At 43.5% G+C, this 19880-nt stretch overlaps 1 protein-coding gene across 2 annotated transcripts in view; it reads left to right on the top strand.

The window, feature by feature from the left end:
- Positions 1–19880, top strand: part of PPP1R13B (protein phosphatase 1 regulatory subunit 13B) — a 74586-nt gene that overhangs the window by 8307 nt on the left and 46399 nt on the right. The gene's annotated exons all lie outside the window — the stretch shown is intronic.

Genomic DNA, 19880 nt, shown 5'->3' with positions numbered 1-19880 from the left:
CAAAGCTCTCAAGTTGGTAGGACAGAGAGGGAATGGTTCAAGTTTACCTTCTCGTTTGAGTACCCTCTGTTATGCAGACCACAGTTCAGAACTAGAATAAGTGGTTTATCAGTGATAGAATCACTCACTGTTGTATCCGAGCTGAAAAGCTCACCCACTTCTTTCTGGCTTTTACCTAGATGGCACCTTCCAGGGCACCTTGTACAAAATGCCCCACCCTCACGCGCATTATTTCTCGTCCTAGTACTTATGTCCACCTGGCATTTATGTGTGGAAGGTCCATGGGAGCAGGGCTTGGTTGCCTTCCCCAGGCAGCGTCCCCGTGCTGAGGACGTTGCAGGCCTCTGGGAGGCATCATTTGGTTACTGAACAGCCCCTAAGCGTGTAAGGTGCATCACTTAGTGCTGGGTCTGTGAGCGCTGGGCAGTCCCTGCTCTCAGGGAGCGCACAGTGGGAACAGTCATGGGAACAAAATGCCTTTCTGAAAAATAAGGAACCCCACAAGTGACAAAGTATGGTGTGGCACAGTGGCGAGAGGCGTCTTCTCAACCGTGGGATGTCGGGAATTTGCAGAGGTGATGGCACTGGAGTGCAGTTTAGAAGGATGAAGAAGAGGGGGTGGAGGTGATTGGGAAGGGCTCTTAGGTAGAGGGAGGGCTTGACATGCGCAGGGCACTGACATCTGATTCCCCCCGTGGTGTGGAGGGGGAAGTGCCCGAGCAGATGAAGCAGGAGGGAGGTTAGAAAGGTACCGGGAGGTTGGATTCTGAGGGCCATCTATGCCCTGCATAAGAATTTGAACTTGATCCTGAAACAGATATGAAACTGTTGAAGGTTGTTTTTTTAATTGTGGTAAAATATGAGAAAATAAAATTTACCTGTTTGTAGGTAAAATTTTTTTTTAACTTTTTATTTAAGTATATTTTTCCAGGACCCATCAGCTCCAAGTCAAGTAATTGTTTCAATTTAGTTGTGGAGGGTGCAACTCACAGTGGCCCATGTGGGGATTGAACCAACAACCTTGTTGTTAAGAGCACCACGCTCTAACCAACGGAGCTAACCGGCCGCCCATAGGTGTACAGTTCTGTACACTCACATTGCTCAGCAACCATCACCACTACCATCTCCGCAACTTTTTCATCTTCTCAAACAAACTACTGTTGCAGGAATTTAGCGGAGTTGCGAATGCTCCAATTTAAGTTACCGTTGATGCTTGGTGTCTGGAGTCCATGAGAAGAGTGTTAGGATAAGACAGATAGTTGAGGCAGAAAAGATCTCTGAGTGGTCCAAATGTTGTCAGGGAATCTGGCGTTGAGGCCACCGTCAATGGAGAACCCTCGTCAGGCCTCACTTAACCTTCATTCTTGACATGTTGCACAGTTCTGATTTACCTCGCTTCTAAATCTTTAGACGCTCCATCGAGGTGGCTAGAGAGGTGTAGCTGTGGGTGCACAGACTGCTGGAAACCATAGAAAGGCACAGCTTTCCGCACAACCTGAGGTTGTGGTCTGAGGTCTGAGGGTGGGCATCCTGCCTCAGTCAACACTGGAGATCTCACGAGTGTACATTACTCACAGGGTGGTAGTTCAGGTTCCTCCTGATGGAACGAGTCCTCAAGAAAAGAGTCAGTAATACCAGTAATGTAGACAGCAGCTGGATACATTTTAGGTGAGCCCTGTCCAATAGAAACAATGTGAGCCACAGTGCAATTTTCAAAGTTCTAGTAGCTGCATAAAAAGAAATTAATTTTGGGTGGCCAGTTAGCTCAGTTGGAGCCATGTGTGGCCAGGGGCCATATCGTATATGAAAAGAACCTAGAACAGTTCCTGGCATATCATAAGCACTATCGATGTGTGCTGTTATCCCCCAAATATTTATTCCAAAATGTTAAATGATTTCGATTCAGTACTACATTTTAAAGACATTCTTGCTTTGGAGACTGCTTAATTTCAGATACACATTTAACAGGTTTTCACAGGTAAACAAAAAAATGTTAAACTGATTTTGTGAGGATACTTTCTAATTCATGACATTAGGTAATTAATTTTCTTGTTTGCTGCAACATTGAGGCTACTTAACCACCAGAGAAATAGTGTAATTAATAATTCAAGGATCTAGGATTATAATTAAAATTAGGAAAATATGAAAGAATCTGCCTACCCCCTGGCTCCCAGACAGTCTCCACTGCCCTCCGTGGCTGACTTCTTCCATCTCAGCCTGCACGTTGCTTCCTGACACCAGCCTCTGGATCAGGCAGCCCTTCTGTGGCATCTCATGACACTCTCAGTTTCCCACTCTAGTTCCTGGTGTCTCTTCTCTGTCTCAGCTCCAGGTGTAGTAAGGATGGAGATGGGGCCTGTCTTGTTGACTGGCTGTGCCCCGAGCCTGGGGCCCAGGGCCAGGTTGGGCTCCCTAAAATTTTCCTAAATGAATGAATGAGTGATCCTGCAAATGTGTCCAGTTTGTGTTGTGTACAAGGTAGCACTGTGCTTTTACACTCTGGGTTTTGGCTTCTTGTGCCTGTTATACAGCAGTGTCTCGCCATAAAACAAATAAGCCTGAGTCCACTTTATACTCTTACATGGTTGTTTGTCTCTAGCATTGGAAACATCCTCAAATATCATTGTTAACAGAGAGTATCCTATGGTCCAATTGGTTTCTGACAGGAGTCCTTTTGGAGAGTTGCTAGTAATTAGATACTAAGGCTGATATGGGGTAACTGGGAGGGAAAAGGGGATATTTGTACAGTGGTAATAGTAGCTGCTCGCGCTTTGGTAGTCAAGTCAAAGTAGCTACTGGGTTCCATGACTAAATTTAATGGAAAAATGAACTTTGCTGTTTGTGTTGCCAGCTGTTTTTGTTATGTGAAAATTTAGTAAAGTCTAGATCTGAAGTTTTATGGTTAACGATACAATGGAAGAACCCGTTTCTAGAAGTTTGAGGTATTGGATAATATTCAGAGATGACTGGTGCTAGAGATTACTGAGATCAAAATTCTGCACTACTGTGGAGTCAGGCGAGACAGGACTATACACTTGAGGTTCTCAGGTTTTTGGAGGCTCAAACAGACATTTAGATCTTTGTAAAATCTGACCGACTTCATATCCCACCCCCTCCCCAAGTAGTACCTCGCATACGCTACGTTTAAGTGCCTTATACTTTTGTTATGAGATTTTCAATTTCTTGTGGGTTGAAGCCTTATTAGTTTGTCATAAAACCATGGGTTACAATCTCTGTTACCAAAGAGTGAGGAGGCGGCCAGACAAATCACTGCTAAGATCCTTTCTAGTGCTAACTTCTTATGATGTGTTAGGGCGGAATAGAGGGGCCTCCATGCGAAAGACCTGTTAGGGAAGCTTCTGGAGAAGCAGGTGGGCTCTGAGCTTGAGTTGCACGTGAATTCTGAGACTGAGAGAAGCCAAGCGACCCAGGCAAAGTGAGAGGCAGCTCTATGCAGGGTGTTGGATCTATCATTACAACAGATAGGTTTGTGCCCCCACAGCATGCAGGGCATTGTGAAAAATGTGAGTGGCATAGTAGGGAAGAGAAACGTAGTCCCAGAAAGGTGACATTCAGCAGGTCTGTGCACCACAGTACTTGTTGGCTTCTATGATGTGCCAGCACAGGGCTCGGCATTGGGCACAGACAGACACTTTGGCTGTCCTCAAGGGGATCCTAGCCTAGTTGATGGAAACATGCAGACTGGTACGTTGTGGGACAGAGTGTTCGAGGACGCAGGCTTTGGAATCAGGTAGGCCTGGTTCCAGGCCTGGCCCTGCCACCTACTAGCTGTGTGACCTGAGACAAGTTACAGAACCTGTTGGAGCCTGTCTCCTCATCTGTAAAATAAAATAATTACGGTGTGGCCATACAGGAAAATAATGTATAGGCTACGAAAGAATGAATACAACTGTGTGTTCTCATGGAAAAATGCCCGAAATACAGTGTTGGCTGGAAAAACAACATTCTACCTAATGTGGTCTCACTGTAAAAAGAAGTGAAGAATTTTGTGGTGTAGAAAAAGGTCCGAAAGGATAGATACCAGCTGTTTAAAGTATGGATTTTTACGGGGACTGCCTGTTTTTCATTTCCTCCATTGTTAGACTCTTTTAAAAAATGTCTGTTAATTTGCCACCTGAAAATAATAAAGATAATTGTTTTAAATAGTCAAAACCCTCTTCCCAGGATTTCTGGCAGGACTGATGCGTGGAGGACGCTCAGCACGAGGTCTGGTGCGGAGAGGTCAGTACATGGGCACCACCACCATGTCTGCTGGACATAGCAGCTGAGGGGAGGAAGACGCGTAGGCTGCAGAGCCCGTGCAGGTTGGAGTTGGGTTCTGAGGTGTGAATTCCAAGGCCAGAGGATTGCTCAGGTGTGGGTAGCAACTCGGTTGTCTGGTGGGGCCCAGATCTGGGGCTCGGAGTCCTTGTGGCCCATGAACTTCTGCTGCTTTGGGTCAAAGAGACAAGACCTACAGCTGGGTCACGTGTACCCAGCACACATGAACCCTCTCCATCCCCTCCGCCATTCTGTTTGGAGACTCAGAACATTGTCCGCCTCACCTGGAGAGAGGCAGCCTGCCGACTTGTGATGCCTGTCGTAAAGGAGACCTGGGCCTTCTGGGCATGTGGTGTCGTGGGCTTCTGGAGCATTCCTGGGTTTACACTGGGCCTTGAGCAAGGCGTCGGGCCTCTCGTGACCTGCTCCTGCAGCCTGCGGCTGCGCAGTGGCGTGGGGCTCCGACCTCCTCACGTGCGTGTCATAAATCCTTCTTTTCCTTGTTCCTGTCAGATGAAGGATTGGCAAAGAATTTTTGGCGGTAGGATTGATGGGTCCTCTTATAAAGCTTACCTTTCACCTGCTGTTTAAGTAGATAGTTGGTGAATCTTCATGAAAAAAAGAGAGATCTGTTCTGTGGGTTTTTGTTTTCTCTTTAGACCTGACTTTAAACTATCTGTTGCTTTGTGGTATTCCTCTCTGGAGAGTGTTTTATTGTGTGTGAGACAATGTAGTTTTCCATAGCCGTGATTTAGATTGGGTGCCATACATGCAGGTATGCAAGGGAAGTTTTGACATTTGCCTGTTGTCCTGGCCGTCTGTCATTAGCTCCTTTTTTCAGTCAAAGTCGCCATGTTTATTCTTCATTATGTGGTCACCTCACTTACTGCATCCCTGTTGAATGCCTTGGACTTATTTGCTATGAACAGAATTGTGTCACTTAGTTTACATTTTCCAGGGTCCCATTGATATTTATGGAGCCCTCTTAGAATATTTTCAAAGCATATTATAGTTCCATTTTGTGATCAACTTCTGTTCATAATTTGCACTTGATTATGTGTTCCTGTGTCAATTTTGTTTCATTATTCTCTTTTGTGACTAAATTTCAGTTCATTTCTATAATTTTAAAAGTCCTGGGGTTTTTCCCTAACTTTTTCAATGCACAAATTATAGTCCGGTATTTAAATAAGAGAGGAAATTAAATTTGAGAGAATAGTGTATGTCAGGCTTCTTGCTAGACATTTTACAGACCTTCTCATTTAATATTAAGTAAACAATGTCACTAAATAAACTGCTGAGAGGGACGCAGCCTGCAGGGCTGAGAATCAAGAGACCTGATTTCAGCCTTGGTTTTGTTACTAATAAGATTTATTAACCTTGACAAATTATTTCCTTCTCTGGGCTTCTGCTTCCTCATCTGTAAAATGGGGAAAGAGTGGTGGTTAGATTAGGTTCCTCTGGCTCTGAGGTTTAATGACTGGTCTTTATGATAGCCTTAATTTGAAACTCTCAGCATATCCCTTTTAATTGAATTGAATGTTTACAAAAGGATTAAGACGCTTAATCTACTCTAAGTTTTAAGAAGCTTAAATTTATTCTAAAATAACTCAAATTACCAAAAAATATTTTTTATCTTTTCTTTTCCCCCACATAACTTTAGTGACTATTGGGGAAAAAAAAAATCAAGTCACCTATATGATGTGCTCTTAGATTTGCAGCTTAAAATATGTGCTTTTTTTTTCTTTTTTAAGATTTTATTGGGGAAGGGGAATAGGACTTTATTGGGGAACAGTGTGTACTTCCAGGACTTTTTTCCAAGTCAAGTTGTTGTCCTTTCAATCTTAGTTGTGGAGGGCGCAGCTCAGCTCCAGGTCCAGTTGCCGATGTTAGTTGTAGGGGGCGCAGCCCACCATCCCTTGCGGGACTCGAGGAATCGAACTGACAACCTTGTGGTTGAGAGCCCACTGGCCCATGTGGGAATCGAACCAGCAGCCTTGGGAGTTGGGAGCACGGAGCTCTAACCGCCTGAGCCACCGGGTTGGCCCCTAAAATGTGTGCTTTTAATGCAAGTAGTACGAATGTTAACTTAGGGAACACAATACCGTGTTTCCCGAAAATAAGACCTAGCCGGACAATCAGCTCTAATGCGTCTTTTGGAGCAAAAAAAAAATTTAATATAAGATCTGGTATTATATTATATCATATTATATTATACCTAGTTTTATGAGACTGGGTCTTATAGTGAAATGAGACCGGGCCTAATATTAATTTTTGCTCCAGAAGGCGCAGTAGAGCTAATGGCTAGGTCTCATTTTCGGGGAAACAGCGTATTTTATTTTTGTGTTAAAATATGGATCCTTGTGAGAACATCCTGAGTGCCAAGCCGACAATAATACACTAAGTATTTTTGAGACCAGAGGGGAAAGAAAACATGTGGCACTGTAGGAGGACGGTAAGAGTAAAGGAAGATGACCTGCCAGCCTGAGCCCCATTTTCCCTCCTCTTCTGGATGGAAACAGCCAGAGCTTTCAACTCGGTGCAGAGCTGGGACTGCCCTGTGTTTGCTGAACAGGCTTGCTGGGGGGCTCTTGACCCTATGGAATGGAGGCAAGGCCGGGGGTCTCCCTGACAGGATGTCCCTGCTTCTCACGCCTACCTCCAGGACTGGATCTGTGCTGCTGACCTTTTCTCCCTACGCCCGCCCCCTTTTGTTTTGGTGGTGGTTGTAGGCTCTGCCGTTTGCAGGCAGAGGAGTAGTCAAGACCTGGGAGGAAGTGGGGGGTGATGGAACAAGCCCAGCTTTGCAGCCGTGCGGACTGGCGTCCACATCAGTAACTGCGGTGCCCCGGCCCAGGGCTGGACCTTCCCCGATGCCTCAGGGTCCTCATTTGTAAAATGATGATGGTTTTAGTGCCTGAGTTCATTTTGGTTGCCAGTGGTGGAAACCAGCTTTTACTTTCTAACATCTTAGAAAAGAGGGGATTTGTTGGAAGGACACGAAGGGAAAGCTGAACGACTAAATCTTCAGGTGGAGCAGCAATTGGGACAGCTCTGGGGACCTTAGCAGCAAGCGTGGCAGACCTGCTGTGTGGCACAGCCGTTCTCGTGCGTCCACACCTGCTCGTCAGCGATGCGGCAGCGCCTCCTTCACAGTCTGCCCAGCTTCTCTGCGTGACCTCCAGGAGTCTCACTGTGCCCTGCATCCTCACACCAGCCTCGTCAGGGCTCTTCCTCCTTCAGCGAGGACTTTTCTAATCGCCTTGTTGAACATTCGCATTGTCCCATCCCCGCCGTCCTTTGCCTGCAGTTTTTCGCCATCGTATACACCGCCAGCCAGCATACCATGTGTTCTGCCTGCTTACTTTCTTTCCCCAGACTGTAATCAGACTCCACCTGGCTGGAAACCCTGTCTGCTTTGTCAGTGCTGAATCACCAGTGCCTGGCACATAGTAGGCACTTGGCAAATGCTTGTGGACTGAAGAATATTTTTGTCAAGTATCTTCCTGAGTTGAGTCAGCAATAGCAAGAGGGGTGGGCATCTAAAGGAAGGATGGTGCCTGAGAACCGGCCAACTGTGAGTCCCAAATAGGAGGGGAGACCGTTGTCATCTGAAAGCCATCCTAGTATGGGTCTCAGTTTGCCATGAAGACTGAATCAGTTGGTGTGTGACTGTCTAGTAGATGCTGAGAAAATGTTCATTCTTTTCCCTTTCTGAAAGTGTATAAGTTCTTGACAATATTAACATTCAGAAATTCAGTCATTCTCCATAATAGAGGTGGTTGTAGAAGAGGTAGTAAGAAGAGGTATAGGAGAAAGGTAAAAATTACACTTGTATAAAATAACAACTCATACGCAGCCTCGTGTTTTACTAAGTGATGGAATACATAATTCTCTCTTCAGAAGGCATGGTGTTGCCATTTTGCAAATTGCACACAGGTTTTTATAAAGGCTCTCTGGTATCTGAGCAGACCCAAACCTCAGGACCCAGGTCAAGACGCAAAAGAGGGGAGTTCAGGAGAGTGGACAGGTTTCAATTTTCGTCTGCACCTTTTTCTCCCGGAGGTGGTCTAGACTATTGAGTACATTTATCTGTGGGTTTTATAATGAATGTACTAATTCACTTTTATATTCATACTTACAGTGTTTACTCTTCAAAGGTCATGTACGTTATATGTATAAAGTGGGTTCTCCCATTATTAAAAAATAGTGTGATTTTATGTTCCTATCTGTTAACTTTTGGATAGATTGTTTCTTATGGTTTCATCAGGGTGAGGAACTCGAGTAGCTGTGTGGTTTTGTTTTAAGTGCTCGTGAACTTGAGCAGTGTTTGACTCCTGAGCTATTGGAGGAGAAACCTAAGCTTTAGACTCAGAAACACCGGCACTTTGTAGTCATGTGACCTTGGGCAATCCTTCGGTCTGTCTGCAGTGGCGGGATCATCCTAGCACCTGCTCCATAGGCCTGTTGGGAGAGGTCCTTGATGTAACATGGGCAAACAGAAGCCCGTCCGCCAACACAGTGAGTAAGCACTGCCATAATAGCTATTTCTATAATTAATAAGTTGTAAAAGTCCTTTGATGGTACGTATCTTGTTATAAACTTCATTCTGATTTTAAGCATTTAAAATATGTCAATATTAGCAGAATTTGGGGGGAAAAGAGAAAAATTTGTAGCTCTGTACATACTTTACCTCTAACAAGCAATTTTCCTAAGCATAAAATGTGAACAGGCATTTATTGTGAAAACTTATTTAAAAACTTTGAGGTTTCACTTTTTAAAGTTGATAATGAAGCTTAGGTAAGCCTTTTTAAAAAAAAATAAATAACAGGTCTTATATGGAGATTAGTAAATGAATGTTTTCCTTTACATAGTGATTTTTAGATCCTGGCTACAGTTGTTATTGAACAGTGCTAGCACTGGACTTGTTCTTCCATGGAACTCACCTAATTAGGTGAAACTTCATCCACCGTCTCACTCTGCTGTAACAACGGTGGTCTGTCTCGCTTCCTTAGGACGCCTTATCACGGGCCAGGTCATTAGTGCCTGATTTAGATTCCACAAGGCCTCAGGGACATCTGTTTCAGCATTTCCCTTTGTAAGTGGCGTAGATAATCGCCAGGCACTGGGACTTCTGTTTTCCACACTTCAGTTTTACATAGTTTTCTAAAGATGAGAGACATTTTGAGAATAGTAACTCAGAGCATTATAAGCAAATTCAAAGTAGTGTCCTGGTTTTCAAAAGCTGGCTCAAATCTGAAAGAGAAAATGGACAGTCATCTGTAAAAAGATTGGAGTGCTATTGGACCTAACTTTCCTTTGTACATTTTATTCTGATTTTGTATCAGGCAAATAGAATTTACTGTGGTGTATCTATACACATGATTATATTCAAGTGCTCTTCAGAGACATAATTTGCTAATTATCAAATTATGTTGTTTTAAACTTTTGTTTCCTACTGACAAAAGGATTAGTATTCAACTTTTGGTATTAACAGACATGATAAGACAGGATTTGTGCAACTATAAATGTTTACTACTTGAGAGAAGAAAAATATATACAAGGAAATGATATAATGTTTATTTAAAGTTGTTTCCATTGGGAAAATATTTTACTGATTGTATAATTTGAATGGTTGGCATAGCTAGATTTTTTTTTGCCCTCCCCTGCCCCCCATTTTTTAAGCCGTTGTTTCTCAGTCCAGTTGTGTAGGGCGCAGCTCCCTGGCCCATGCTTGTGTTATGAGCCTGTGCTCCCCTGGCTCAGGCAGTCGGTTGCCAGTCATTGGTGGCTGCTCACAGCAGCTCACAGCATCTCTCGTCAGCTGCCGGCTGGCCACTCATGCCGACTGATGGCCACATGCCAGCTGCCGGCCAGTCACTCGCAGCTGCCGGCTAGTGCTGCCACCGGCCACTCATGGCAGCACACAGCAGCCAGTGGCAGCTCACATTGATCTCCGGCTGTTCCCCGCAGCCCAGCTCCAGGGAGAGCTGTTATTCACAATCTTAGCTGTAGAGGGCGCAAGTCACTGGCCCATGTGGGAATCGAACTGGTGGCCTTCACTGTTAGGAGCACAGAGCTCCAACCGCCTGAGCTACAGGGCTGCCCTTTTTTTTTATTTTTTTAAGAACAGCTTGAGTGAAGTATAATTCACAGCCCCTGGCAACCTCTAATCTACTTTCTGTCTCTATGGATTTGCCTGTTCTGGACGTCTCATGTAAATGGAATCACACAGTATGCGACCTTTTGTACCTGGCTTCTTTCATTTGGCATAATGTTTCTAAAGTTCATCCATATTGTGACATTCATTTCATTCCTTTTTATGACCAAGGTAATATTTCATTGTGTAGATATAGCACAGTTTATCCACTTGTCTGTTTGGGCTGTTTCCACTTTTTGGCTATTATGAATAATGCTGCTATAAACATTTGTGTTCAAATTTTTGTGTAGACATGTTTTTATAATTCTCTTGGGTATGTTCCTAGGAGTAGATAGACATGTTTTTTAAAAATACGTATAGGAATATATTTTCTTGAAATTTACAAAGAAAAACGTAGATAGAGGAAGCCTTATTCTGAAAATTGTTGCTACACCTAATTTAAATTTTGAAAGGTCAAGAAAATTTAATTAGAACATCTATATGGTTTTAGTGAGATCATCTTTATAGTTGATTCATTTAAAAATGCATTATTTTTTGTTCTGATTCCCTTGTATAATGATTAACTTTGCATCACAGATAGTTTCAACTATAAAAACTAGATAAAACTTTGTTAATTGAGAGGTTAGTAAATAATGAGTATGTTGTAAGTAGGAGGGTTCTTCTTAAAACTTCTGCTGTCTTTCGTTTTTTATTTTGAAGCCGTTTAAAGTAGTGGTCTGGGTCATAGCTTTGGAGTCAGACCGGGGCTGAATCCTGCTCTGGTATTTATTAGCTCAGTGACTTTCAACAAGCCTTCACCTTCCCCAAGCCTCCTTTCCCTAATCTGTAAAATTAGGGGTGGTATCTGTTTCACAGTTGGTGTGAGAATTGAGAATGTGTGAGGGCATATCACAGCACCTAATAATAAGCGCTGATAAGCCGTGACAGGACTGCTTTTTACCCCAGTGCAGTGATTTTTCATTTAATCCTGGTGGGTTTCATGAGGCCCTGCGAGCAGTGTCTTTCAAACTTCTTGAACCATGACCTACACTAAGAAACACCTTTTACAAGGCGACCCAGCCATTCACACACATATGTCTGCATATGCATATATATAGTCAGAATTGCCGGAGACAGCACTTACCCTTACGTATGTACCATTATTTTCTATTTTAAATTAATAGACTTTATTTTTATTTTTATTTTTTTTAAAGACTTTATTGGGGAAGGGGTACAGGACTTTATTGGGGAACAGTGTATACTTCCAAGCCTTTTTTCCAAATCAAGTTGTTCTTTCAATCTTAGTTGTGGAGGGCGCAGCTCAGCTCCAGGTCTAGTTGCCGTTGCTAGTTGCAGGGGGCGCAGCCCACCATCCCCTGTGGGAATCGAACCGGCTGAGAGGACGTGCCCCAACCAACCGAGCCATCCGGGAGCTCAGTGGCAGCTCAGCTCAAGGTGCCGTGCTCAATCTCAGTTGCAGGGGGCTCTTCCCACCATCCCCTGCGGGACTCGAGGAACCGAACTGGCAACCTTGTGGTTGAGAGGACGCACTCCAACCAACTGAGCCGTCTGGGAGCTCAGTGGCAACTCAGCTCAAGCTGCCAATCTTAGTTGCAGAGGGCGCTGCCCACCATCCCTTGCGGGACTCGAGGAGTTGAACTGGCAACCTTGTGGTTGAGAGCCCACTGGCCCATGTGGGAATCAAACCGGCAGCCCTTGGAGTTAAGAGCACGGAGCTCCCACCACCTGAGCCACCAGGCCAGCCCCTGCCTTCAGTTTCATATCCCACATATGAGTGAAGTCAGATGGTTCTCGACTTTTTCTGCCTGACTTATTTTTTTTCACTTAGCATAATAATCTCAAGATCCATCCATGTTGTCACAAATGGACCCCTGATCTTTTTATGTCTCCATAGTTTTTTTCTTTTCCAGAATGTCATAGAGTTGGAATCATATAGTGTGTAGCCTTTTCAAACTGGTTTCTTTCACTTAGCAATATGCATTTACGTTTCCTCCATGTCTGTCTGTGACTTGATAGCTCATTTCTTTTAATCACTGAATAATACTTCATTGCCTGGATGGACCGCAGTTTGCTTATCCATCACCTACTAAAGGACATCATGGTAGCTTCCAAATTTTAGCTGTTATGAATAAAGCTGCTATAAACATTCGCGTTTAGGTTTTTGTGTGGATGTAAGTTTTTAATTCATTTGGGTAAATACCAAGGATCTCAATTGCTGGATCCTCTGGTTAGAGCATGTTTAGTTTTATAAGAAACCGCCAGGCTGCCTTCCAGTGGCTGCTCCGTGTTTCCGTCCCACCAGCGAGTTCCTGCTGCCCCACGTCTGACCAGCCGTGGTGGTGTCAGCATTCCTGATTTTGGCCATTCTGATAGGTGTGTAGTGGTATCTCATTGTTGTTTTAATTTTCAGTTCCCTAATGACATGTGACCTTGAGTGTCTTTTCCTGTGCTTATTTGCCATCTATGTGTCATTGATGAGTTGTCTGTTTAGATCTTCTGTCCATTTTTTGATTGGGTCCTTTGTTTTCTTATTGTTGAGTTTTAAGAGTTCTATGTATATTAAGGATACAAGTCTTGTACCAGATACGTCTTTTTCAAATGTTTTCTCCCAATCTGGGGCTTGCTTTTTGTTCTGTTAACACTGTTTTATATTATTCTATTCTGTTCCATTAAAAAACAAAGTAGTCCTGACACCCTAACTGATTGTACAGCCCACTAGTAGGTCACAGCCCGTGGTGTGAAAGTCCACAGTGTTCGTTCTGCTTCCTCGTGTTCACATAGACAGCGTCATGAAAGCAGCCGTCATTGTGGGAGCTGATTCCCAGCTTTGATGACAGAGTGTCAGAGTTGACACTGCCCTTTTTCTATTCTCGGGGATTCTTTAAGTTTGGGTGAGTGGATGGAACTTCATCAACTGTGTCGCCTCCGCACCCGGTAGTAATCACACATGCAGGCCTGGAATGCTTGCTGAATTTTGCATTCTTTCCAGGTTTTAGGCAGGTTTTGTCAAATGCATGTGCTTTTAAACACAGTAAGGTGGAAGGGAGCCCAGGTGTGTATTTTGTATTTCCAGGAATAACATATAACCACATTTCCCAAATTCAGCTAGGTAAGAGGGAGTTTTTGCCTGATGGAATGTGGTTTTAAATGGTAAATCATTAAAGCAGATAAAAACAGTGACTTGAACTAACCAGAATTGATATGGTTATTGAGGATCTAACTTAAGGACTTTTTAGTTTGAGTGGGTGTCTGCTCTCACGTACGAGACACTGTAAGTGTTTGCTCCTGCGGTCTCACATGTCTCATTTATTTAGGAAAAAATTATTGCTCTCCAAAGACCAGTTCTATTTCTTTGCCAAAATAATACAGATTCCAATTATGGGAATTGAACTTAACATGATCTTACAAAACTATTCCTCTATTTTTGTTAATTACTTCCCCCAGAATTTGTGGAAGGGGGAGCAAAGCCAGTGCCTTGCAGTGCCACCTTGTGGAGAGGGAGGCTTTCACAAGGCATGTCCGTGCGGGTCTAGGTTTGAGTGAAATCTGACAAATGTCCATCACATAGATGTATGTGTATGGGCTCCTGATCTGTCACTAGCATTTTTAAAAAGATTTTGTTCTTCTTTCCGATGTGCACTAATTCAGTGATTAGAGGGATGAAATATTAGCCATCTTTTTCTGTAAATGAGACCTTGAAGATGAGAAGGCAGGCACCTACCCTTTATGTCTTAACCTATTGTAAAAAGAAACTTCATACGTAATTGGGGGAGTTTATTGAGTGCCTACTGTGTCCTGGGCCCTACTCTAGGTAGTAGTGATACAGCAGTGAACTAACTAAAATTCTTGCTCATGAGGAGCCTCTGTTCTAGTGGGAGGAGACAAGATAAACAAATAAATCTATAACAAATGGTGTGGTGGTAAGTGCTAGGAAGAAAAATACAAAGCATAGGTTGGGGATAGAGAGTGATAGAATATTGCTGTTTTTGACTGGTTAGGGAAAGCTTCCCAGATAAGGTGACATGTGAGCAGAGGCCTGAAATCAGAGAGTAATATAGGCATGTTAGTAGCTGAGGAAAGAGTGGTCTAGGTAGAGAACAGCGCGTGCAAAGGCCCTGAGGCAGGAGTTGGCTTGCTCTGTTGGGAGAATAGTGAAAATGCCAGTGTGACTGGAGCAGGGCTGTGCGGGAGGTATGAGAAGCAGTGTGATCAGAGCGGTGTGTATGTGTGATGTGGGACCTTGATACAGTACTTAGGACTTCAGAATTTATTCCGAGAGGGGTAGGAAACCACTGGAGGGATTTGAGTAAAGTGATGTACCTGAAGGGCAAGAGTGGAAACAGACCCATGATGTTGCCCTTGCTGCTGCCTCGTGAGAGGCGGGGGGCCAGGGCAGTAGCAGTGGAAACGAGCGCTCAGATTCTGGGTATACTTTGAAATTCGGGTTGCTAGGATTGCTAATGCGTTGTTTGTGGAGTAGGAAAGAGAAAGGAGTCCAGGGTACCTCCCAAGTCTGTCTGATTTGTGCTCCTTGCTCTGTGAGTGGCAGGGGTTCCGGTGTGTGCCTTTGTGCCTTTGACAGAGGCGGATTCAGGGAAGTGGGATGAGGCATTCAAGGCGATGTCTTAGACCCGGTTTTCCTTACAGCCCCGACATTGCTGAGATTCTAAATTGGTGAACAGTGTTGCAGCATGTTAGGGCCAGAAGAGAGCTGAGCGTTGGTTCTCCTATTGGGGCAGGCGGCCCACTGGGAAGCTGAAAGGGTCTTCTGATGTCCCCCAAGCCCCACCCCAGCAGATCCTTTCTGTGGCTATTATGTGCTCATAAGCTACCAAGTATGTTTTACAAGTTGCTAAACTTGGGTATCGCTTTTATGATCTTGTTTGAACTCCATTATTTTTTGTTATCCCTGAGCTCCTTTTCCCCTGGGAAGTGGAAGTAGGTAGGGTTGGTGAATGGCGGGCTCCAGTGCTTTAGCTGAGTGGTCAGGGCTAGAGCATCTAAGAGATACCGCGCCAAAGGGCATCCTGTCTCTTACCTACTGAGCTTTGATGAGAAGCTGAGACCCAGAGACGACTTGGGGGCAGCTTCCCCAGGCCGTCACAGCAAAATCAGCGGCAGAGCCAGGACAGAACGTGAGTGTCTCACTCTAGGCTTCTTTGTGCCGCGTCAAGTAGAGTTTCTCATTTCCTTTTCTGGAAGTTGATGGTTCTTACTTTTTAAAAACAGCCTCATTGAGAAATAATTTATATACCATAAAACGGACCCATTTTGGGTGAACGATTCAGTGATCTTTAGTAAATTTACAGACTTGTGCAACCATCACCACAATCTAATTTTAGGACGTTTCTATCACCCCAAAAAAGACATTTTGTGCCTATTTGCAGTCACTCCCTATTTCGTCTAGTTTCTGTCTCTCTGGCTTTGCCTATTAGGGACATGTTCTATAAATAGAATCATATGATCTGTGGTCTTTTGTGTCTGGCCTCTTTCACCTAGCATAACGTTTTCAGGGTCCATTCATGTTGTAGCCTGTGTTAGTGCTTTGTTCCTTTTTATGGCTGAATAATATTCCATTGAATATATGCCACATTTTATCCATTCATCGGTTGGTGGACATTGGGTTGTTTCCACTTTGTGGCTGCTATGAGTAATGCTGCTAGGAACATTTGCATATGAGGCTTTGTGATGAAATATATTTTTATTCTTTTGGGTAGGTACCTACTGGGAGTGGAATTTCTGGGTTATATGATAAATCTGTGTTTAACTTTTTAAGAAACTGCTGAATGTTTTTCAAAATGGCTACAGCATTTAATATTTTTCCTACCGGTGTATGAGAGTTTGTTTTTCTGCATCCATCAACACTTGTTAGTGTCTTTTTGACTGTAGCATCGTTCCTTTTTTTGTTGTTCTAGGTGGTTTTTCCCCAGCTTTATTGCGATGTAATTGACACGTAACATTGCACACAGTGTTAGTTTGTAATGCTTATACATACATAGTTCCTAGTTTGTAATGCTTATACATCCCTAATCTGTGCTTTGTTTTCATCTCCTTGGACCACGAACATGCTTTACGTATATACCAAATCTGTAAACATGGCAGATTACTTAGATGAGTGATTGATCCCAATGGCTTTTCTTTCCTCCGCACACAGTCTTGAAGGTACGGATGAGGTGGCCTCTTCAGTGGCTGCCGTGGCTGTGCAGGCGCCTGCCTGCTGGCCCTCCTCCGTCTGCGTCTCCTGAGCGCCATGCACGAGTGTGTCCAGCATGATGCTCTGTGCTGAACTAGCGACAGACGCATGGTTTGTCCTCTGGGGCCGATGGGCGTTCTGACGTTGTCAGACTTTTTTTTTTCAAATAAAAATATGTGCAGCTTGCAACACAGTTAGATGATTTTAAGACCAGGTAATAATGGGTCACAGCTCCCACCTGTGAGTTGCAAATACTGTTCCAGTGGAGGATGTAATCATGAAAACCACTGATAATTTAGCATAAGAATGTTGGACTAAAAATAGCCACAGCCTGTTAACAGGGGAGCAGAAGAGGAAGCTGTGTCTGGGACTGGGTCATGATGGGTAGACAGTAGGGGCAGGCTATACTTCTGAAGGGAGGGGGCATTTGGGGGCGATGGAGATGGGGTGGCGCAGACAGAGCGGCTGGAGGAAAGGCACACGAGGGCCCCGTCCTCACGTGCTTGTTACAGCACACGGTGTAGACCTTTGTGTTTTTCTACTGTGCATAACCAAGTCTTGGATGTTCAACATATTAATTTTTTAGGAAGGCTAAACGTTAACTTCTTTTTTCCTTTAGTTGTTTCTTTAGTTCGCTTAATCCTTAACCCTATTGGGTTTCATCTCTGTTTTATACATCCTATTAAAAAAGAGGAAAATGGCACTACTCATCAGACTGTGACATACTATCATTGTAAGATATATTCCGATTTCAAAGATGTTATAAAATAAACAAAACAAAATGCTTCTAGAATCAATGCTATGTGATACTTGTGTTGGAGATTCTTTTTTTTAAGCTAAGGAAGTCTCTCTGGAATAACAGTAGCAGTCACATGCCTTTTCATCTTTAATTTTAGTGATGCTTTAGGGAAGTATGGGTAATGCCAGCTTAATTTCTCTTGAAAGCTTTTATATCTGTCATGACTATAATGAAATTGGCTTTGATTGAATAATAGAGATGGGGGAAATTTTGCTAAGATGAGGAAAGATAAAGTTTACTAAAAACCATAAAATAGAATTAAAAAGTGAAGTAATGTTTAGTGACCTTTGTGTAAGTTTTCTGGACGTTTTTAGCTTTTAAAAATCAATGTTCATACTCACAACTCTGCCAGCCTGTCTCTCCTCCCCCTCCCCTATCATGTTGAACTTATTCATGAGCTGAGAAGTCATGGTAATTCAAAAAGTGCCCCCAAATAGTGTCATGCCGTCGTTCATTCTGACAGCAAGTTCATAAGGACTCTGCTTTTCAGAGCAAGTAAGCACAAGCCATGCCTTTCCAAGAGTCACAGGGCTGCTCTGTGGCCGTGGCGGGGAGTGGGCCTGCAAGACACTGGTTCTGGCCAGAGTCCCGTCTTCCAGAAGCAAATGTTTCTGTAAGCATTCGTTCCCCAGCTTGTAGTGTTGAGAACAAACCATGGCACGCTGTGGTAGACGGGGTCAGGGGTGAGGAACAGCAGAGATGGAAGGTGAGAGGCAGGGCGCTATTCTCACCGGCTGTTAGTGAACTGTGGGGACAGCCCTGACGTGAAAGCCTTAAAATAGTTTCACTAATTTGAAATTCTGATATACAGAGGGTGCCAAAAAATGTATACACCTTTTAAGAAAGGAAAAAAACTGTATTAAAATTGTAATACTCGATGTATATCGATAATGAAAGATGAATACAAGTCACATTTGACTTCTGCAGTTACAAGAGGTGCTCGAAGTGTTTACCATCAGCGTAATTTTAATACGGCTTTTTCCTTTCTTAAATTGTATATATATTTTTTGGGCACCCTCTGTATAAAGCAATGTTTAGGAAAACATATTAGATCTTGAAAAGCTAGGCTATGAAATCACACGAGAAAATGTTTACCAAGAGAAGTATAAAATAAAGTATGTAAACAAAATAAAAATACATTCCAGTTGTTCTGGTGACACTGTTCTAGCATTAAGGCCCTTTCAGTTCTGAGCTTGTCTTTACTGGATCTAGGAATTTCCTACTTTAGTCTACATTCTATTGGTTCCAGGCCATTTATTTCAGTATTCAAAAGCCCCCCATTTTAAAATAAATTCCTCTTATGGGTTAGTGAGCAGAAAAAACTTTAATTTCTTATAAAGTAGAAATGTGTTTATAATATCCAAGAACTGAAGGAAAAATGCTTGTTTATTAACAGACTGGCTGTGTCTTGCTTAGATTATGTGCCGTGTTCTCTCAGCTCTATGGTATGGTGGAGGTTTTACATTTCTGTGTGGTTCATGGAGCCTGCCAGATTGTAGGGTGCCTCCCATGCGTCAGATGTGGGGCGGCAGTGGGAAATGGGGGATTGAAGAGCGAGGTGCTCGGAGGAGCATTGAGCAGTCTAGTGAGGGGAGGGAGACATGTTAATGCTGTGATGTAATAAAGACACTTGTGAGGACTTCCTGGATGGATCGTGTATCCTCCCTGTGAGAGGAGATGGTGAAGGGAGGTTTTGCAAAGGTGGTAGGGAGCATATAAGCTGAGTTTTGAAGGGTGAGTAGGAGTTTACAGGCCATGGGAAGAGTGCCCAGGCCGAGGGACAGCAGCCTGAGAGAACGTGATTGGAGCTGAGGGAGCAAGGTGAAGGTTGTTGGTGCAGGGAGGCCCTAGGGCTGGAAGGCTAGTGTCTCTGGGTTTCTTTCACAGTCTGTCCCATTGATCCATGTGCAGAAGGCTTGTGAGGAATCGAGTTGGCAGTTTATCCTGTAGTCGAGGCTTTCTCAGAGGGTATTCTGTGGACATCAAGCCCTATGAGAGTCTCTGGGGGGAAAAGTTAGAGATTCACGTGAACAATACTGTTAGACTCCTGTTTTCACGTTTATATTCCAGAAAAAAATGTTTTGGGAAAGGGCTGCTGTCTCGCAGCACAGAGCTCCTGGATATTTTAAGCAGGGGAATAACCTCACTTGATTTACGTTTAGAAAATGAACTGGCAATGCTGAACGGTAGGTTGGTGAGGGGAGATGGTGGTTGGGAAACCAGTTCATAACTATTACCAATTTTGGTTACTTAAAATTGACCAAAATTGACCAGTTCATAAAATATAAAGATCTCACAACTTAGGAATTTAGGGCACTTCTAAGAAAAAAGTATTTTAACAATGAACTAAAATATTTAGTTGACAGATGAGGTTTTGAGAGGAGAATTTGGGGCAAATGCAGATTTTGTTGATTTGATCAAAGATTAAACAGAAATACTTAAAAAAAAAG

The sequence above is a fragment of the Rhinolophus sinicus genome, chromosome 3 (assembly GCF_057876585.1).
Source record: "Rhinolophus sinicus isolate RSI-liver-muscle chromosome 3, RSI-T2T, whole genome shotgun sequence".
NCBI classification, from domain to species: Eukaryota; Metazoa; Chordata; class Mammalia; order Chiroptera; family Rhinolophidae; genus Rhinolophus; species Rhinolophus sinicus.
This window is presented reverse-complemented; position numbering and strand designations above follow the sequence as displayed.